Raw genomic sequence first — 5,463 nt, 5'->3', positions numbered from 1 at the left:
GGCAGCCTTGGCGGAGTCCAACTCTCACCGGAAATGAGCCTAACTTACTGCCGACAATGGGACCAGACTCTGACACCGGTCATACAGGGACCTGACAGCCCGTATCAAATGCCCCTTTTCCACCTGCTCTACAACCCAGCTCGATTTGGCTCGGCTCTATTTCAGAGTGACCGCGTTTCCATGGTGGGTATTGGATATTGGTATTTGCTCTTATAGCCAAGCATCTCAAGGATCACTGATGCTGAGTTGGTTTCTGTTATGGTGTTGGTAGGGATAGTTCTCAATGCTGCATTGACATCTTCAATGAGACTTTCGAGGGTACTTCACTCAACCGTTGTAATTGGTGTCGGGGTTGCTTGGTGTTCATTCGGACGATTCTCTTTCTCAGGTCAGTTGCTGCCTTGTTCAGCTTTGATGGTTCATTCATTACTGTGGCTACATACCCAGTTTATGGGCAGGTAGTTGACTTGGCGTCCTGGCTTCTCCCTCTTGCCGTAGCACTTGTGTTGTATCTCGTCAATCTCAAGTTGTGATAGCAGTTGCCGTTTGCAGATGTTGGAACACTGAGCCACTAGTTGTTTAGCAGTTAGTATTGACTGGGGATGTCGATCTAACCATTCCTCCCACACTCTTTGCATGTACCCCCTCTGACCATGGTTACTTGAGTAGTAGAGAGCGTAGTAGAGTAGTAGAGAGTGTTTTCACCTCTCGCCCATTTCGGTCTTGTTCCAGTAGCGACGTCTGAGCCGGCATGTCATGTTTATCAATGTCTCTCATGGTATGAGGTAGGCTATATAGCTCAAAGGGTCTTGCCTAAGGATGTCACTGTTGTATGTTTTTGCGTACAACAGTGCGCAGTGACGTCCGGTGAGGTTCATTGCTGGTGAGGCATTGACTTATAACTTAGACACCATGCATATTATTGGACCTACGGAAATTTTGCGCATGCATACAACACTGGGGGCAGAAAGACTAATCTTTTACTAAAAATGTAGCTATTAATTTCGTGCTATGATCCACAGCAAAGTGATCTGTATTCGCCAAGTTATGCAGACTTGTTGCCATAGCAACTGACAACAATGCCACTTTGTTTTAGGATTCGACACCAAAAAACATTCAAGAATTTTGCACACAGAACAGAACATTTAGTCTGTTGTAGTACAGTTTAGGCTTAATGTTTTATTAATAAATAATTTCTGTGGTAGATTAGCTACTGCTTCTACTTTACTGAATTATTTAAACATAAACTGTAGCCCACAACACGCACATTTAATTAAAAAACTAAACAAAAACATCTTATTGCTGTCTTACCTTTACGTATCAATGGAATCCATGCACCGCTAATTCTGCACAAAAATATCCGTTCATCCAAAGCCAAGTCTATCCTCGGCATGTCTTTTCTACTCGGTTTGAGAATCATCAAACTGTCTTGAAGTAAAACTTTCAGCTCCGGTGTTCCTTTAGTTATTATCTCCTGCTTCAATTGAAAATCCAGTTTAGAAAACTGTTTAAGTGTAGAAATGTAGTCTATCATGTTGACATCAGAAGAGAGAAGAAAACAAATATATCGCTGTACTTTACTTATTTACTGTGTGGCTAGCTCCATGGCTAGCTCACTGTGTCTTACTCTGCAGTTGTGCAGTCACAATATCTGAGATCATGAGCGCCCCCAGCGATGAGGCAAGAGAACTGTCTGCCTCACCGCAAGTCTGTTCTCTGCCTTTTCTGATCGCTCCTCCGCACACAAAACACGATACACACACAGTTAGTGACAAAAAACACTGTACATTATATACATAAGCGAAATTATGGAAAATCAGTCCATATATTAAATGTTTCTTAGCCATTTTATTGCTGGCGTACACACAGGATGAACATGCTCCCATAGAACGGCAGCCAGTGCAGTTAGCAAGAGGTTGCGCAATCGCAGGTGAGGCTCAGCTCGCTGCTGCCTCACCGGCTTCGCTTCTGAGCATTTGAATGGGAAAATGGTAAAATGTGAAAATCCAGCGATTTTGAAGAAAAAACTAATCAGAATTGGTTAAGCTAAGTAAAAAATAGATACTTTATAGTACAAACCACAGACTGAAAATGGCAATATAAATGATTTTATTATTATTTTTCCATAACAGGTGAGGCTCTGTCTCCCCTGACCGCACATCACTGATATTATATATATATATATATATATATATATATATATATATGGAAGATATATGTATCTTCCATCACTTTCATGTTGCAGCGAGTTTCAAACGTTGCGCCTTCGTTTTTCTTCTCTCTGCTGCTCCATCTGTCCACATCTTCAGCCAATCAGTGAACAGCAGCGAAGCTTGAGTCACCCACCAAACTAGGGCCGACCCGACTGGCCCTGCTCCGAAGCAGGACCCTAAAAAGCAGAGCCAGCCCCGAAAAATATCCCGTGGAAAAGCTCTGAAAGCGAGTGGAGTTGAGCAGAGCCGGGCCAAGTCGAGCTGGTGGAAAAGGGGCATTAGTCTGCAGCTCATGTGACCAAACCAGCAGAGGAGATGAAAAGTTAAAACTTTAGTTAAAATGTTGTTTTAATTTGAGATTAGTTAAAACTCAAGTTAAAACTTAACATTTTAACTCAACAACCTTTACCTAACTAGAGGTTGTATACATCCTCAAGTTGGGTAACTCCAAGGTCTTCTTAAAAGGTAGAGTCTTTGAAAATGGTTCTTAAAAATATAGTCAGTGTTTTCAGCAAAGTTGAGCTGACTGTCCAGGAATGACTCGAGGTATCTAAAATTTGCCACAGTTTCAACCAGTTGGCCAACAAGTGAAACTGGAATCACTTTAAGTTCTTGTTTATCTCATTTAATTAGCTCTACTTCTTTAAGAAAATGAAAAGGTGTGTTTTTTTGTGAGGGAATGTATCTTTTACTGTTCCAGTAATGCCAGAATTAATAATAAGTAATAAAGATTTTGTGGTATTCTGATTTAGTAATGTAATTAAATTAGTTGTGTTACCACCCCCACGCCACTAGAAGCAGTCACAAGCCCAAAAAGATGGGACTTAAGAGCAGATTTAGAAGTACACCAAAAACTACTTCACTTCCGGATTGCAATGGTCCCATTTAAAATAAGGTAGGTAAGGTGACAGTGGTCCGTCCCCGCCCCTTTCTGTTTGCTGCAGCGAGGTTCTTCTTATAACAAATAGAACACGGATATTTTCGTTCATGTTAGCTTTAGCAGTGGTGCAGATTTTCTTCTGGAGTTTAATGGCGACTGCCGACCAACTATGAAAGGGCATTTCTACCACCAACTTTACTGGAGTGTGAACAGGAAGTTGACAGAAAAAATAAATTCTAGAAATTTGTTTTTCAAAAATTACATGACAATATATATTATAATTAATTGTTAAAATGTTTTTAATCGTGTAGATGTTTATTTACTCAATTCTACTTTGAGCTGTCTCCTTTTTAGTTTATACAGAATATAATGATTCATCATGTGTGAGTTATATTTAGTGTCTAAATAACAAAACTTAAAAAAAGAATACTAATGTTTAAACTCTTTCAGAAGGTATCACATACTTTCAACTACTTTGTTCTTCAATTTAAATTCAAGAGTTAAGCAACTAATTGTGAATACTGATTAATCATCTGTAGTTTCTTAAGTCCTTTACAATAATAGGATGTCATATAACATCCTATTATAATGTGGAATGCATACTGCTACTCCAATATGGCATGACCAGGGGTAAAAGTAGTACGGTCGGGTACTGCGTATCCCTAAAAGATTTATCGGGGTATGCAGTACCTGCAAGAGAGGGGAGCGGCTGTCAGGTGTAAAAAATCAGTGGGTTCACTGTGCAGCTGTGAGTGCACCCACAAATCAGCCGTGATGGATAAATTTTTCAAGAGAAATCTAAAACACGACTTAATCAGTTAATAAATTGCTTCTTTCCCATTTCATATGGTTTCTGAACTGTTCGTGCTTTGCTAGAGCAGGGGCACAATATGTCATTCGAGGAAGGTTTTGAGTCGATCTCGGCATTAGGTGACAAACTGAACACTACCAGGATGCTCAGACCAGCACGTCCTCCTCTGCCTCGCTTATCAAAAAGTTTGTAACTTTATTAAAGAACAAAAAAATAAATAAATGAATAAAATCAATAAAACGTGTTCAAATTAATGACCCAACAAAAATAATAATCTCAGTAAATATTGTTTCAACACGATGTTGCGCAATTCTGTGCGTTTCGGTTCCATACCAAAATAACTAGCAGAGCAGGAGTTTAAAATTAACTAATCAACCACGGCTGTCTTTGGGGAATGCTTATTAATAATCGCAAAATAAATATAGAGCCTGAAAACCTAATATCGTAACAAACTGAATGTTATGTTTTTAAAGTAATCTCTGCTCGCCTTGTGGAGAGCAGGTGGTTGCCACGACAACGGGTGTGCTTAAATGACAAAGAGAGAGAGAGAGTAAAAATGTGCAAGTGGTTTTGAGTTGATCACTTGTTCAGGTTGTTTTACCTTTGTTTACTTTTGCTGTGGTGCATTACAGCCACTGTAATTTCTGAACGTTCAATAAACGACAAACTTGGATTATCTCGTTCAACTGTAACAAACACGGTAAATATGTTTCATTAAGTATTTAACAGACAAATGGCTTCTGCGATAATTATGTGAAATTAAATTAATTGTCTAATATTTAAAAAGAAATAGTTTGGGCATCTCGCTTTGAGCTGAGAGTCTGAGAAGCTTTTCCTCTATCAAACTTTTTTGCCTCTTATTTAGTGGAAATATTGATGTTGATAGGTTATTTTGGAGAAAGTTTTTTTTCAACCTTTATAGCTCCACTGTTGAAAATGAGGCTCGAACATTCATAAATGACATTGAAATAAAATCCAGTCCAACATCTGGTTTGAGGCTATTCCTCTGGAACCTTTTGGAGGAAAAATATTCCAACTTCAGAAGATATGCTTTTAACTTAACAAAGCTTTGTGGTTCCTCCTATCAGAATGAGAGTCAGGGTGAGGAGGCATCATATTAGGAAGACGAAGTGGAAGCTGCATCTTCAGAACAAATAGGTCATGATGCTAGGCCTACTGATTATCCCTCTGTCTGGACACAGGATCAATATAACCAGTTTAAAATCTAAAATGAATGGTTATATGCCAGACATGGACACCTGGGATGCACTCCATGCCATTGTAACAGATGTAAAATGACCACAGCAGGAACCAGGATTTAYGATGCTTTATTCCTGTTTAAAACAAAACCATGTTCAGCAACAGCTCCCGGCTCTGGCTTTCCCACGCACACCTCTCCCCAGCGCAGCTCGGCGCGAACTCAGAGGAATTGGATAAAGCCAATTAAAGTTCACAAATAATAATAAAATGAAATCTACATTCATAAAAACAATTAAAATAAAATCGAAATCTGCCCAAAAGTTACAAATTTCCATCACAATATAAAAATATACAACAAC

At 39.1% G+C, this 5,463-nt stretch overlaps 1 protein-coding gene and 1 long non-coding RNA gene across 6 annotated transcripts in view; one reads left to right on the top strand and one right to left on the bottom strand.

Moving 5' to 3' along the window:
- LOC103476621 (protein kinase C epsilon type-like) overlaps positions 1–5,463 on the top strand; it is a 242,914-nt gene that overhangs the window by 68,167 nt on the left and 169,284 nt on the right. The window lies entirely within an intron of this gene.
- Positions 5,217–5,463, bottom strand: part of LOC103476619 (uncharacterized) — an 8,355-nt gene continuing 8,108 nt past the window's right edge. Inside the window, exon 2 of the long non-coding RNA XR_535512.1 lies at positions 5,217–5,297. This is a non-coding gene — a long non-coding RNA (uncharacterized LOC103476619). The remainder of the gene's footprint in view (positions 5,298–5,463) is intronic.

Source organism: Poecilia reticulata, linkage group LG15 (genome assembly GCF_000633615.1).
Source record: "Poecilia reticulata strain Guanapo linkage group LG15, Guppy_female_1.0+MT, whole genome shotgun sequence".
Taxonomy (NCBI): domain Eukaryota; kingdom Metazoa; phylum Chordata; class Actinopteri; order Cyprinodontiformes; family Poeciliidae; genus Poecilia; species Poecilia reticulata.
The sequence above is the reverse complement of the archived record's forward strand: the minus strand, read 5'-3'. Positions and strand labels throughout refer to the sequence as shown.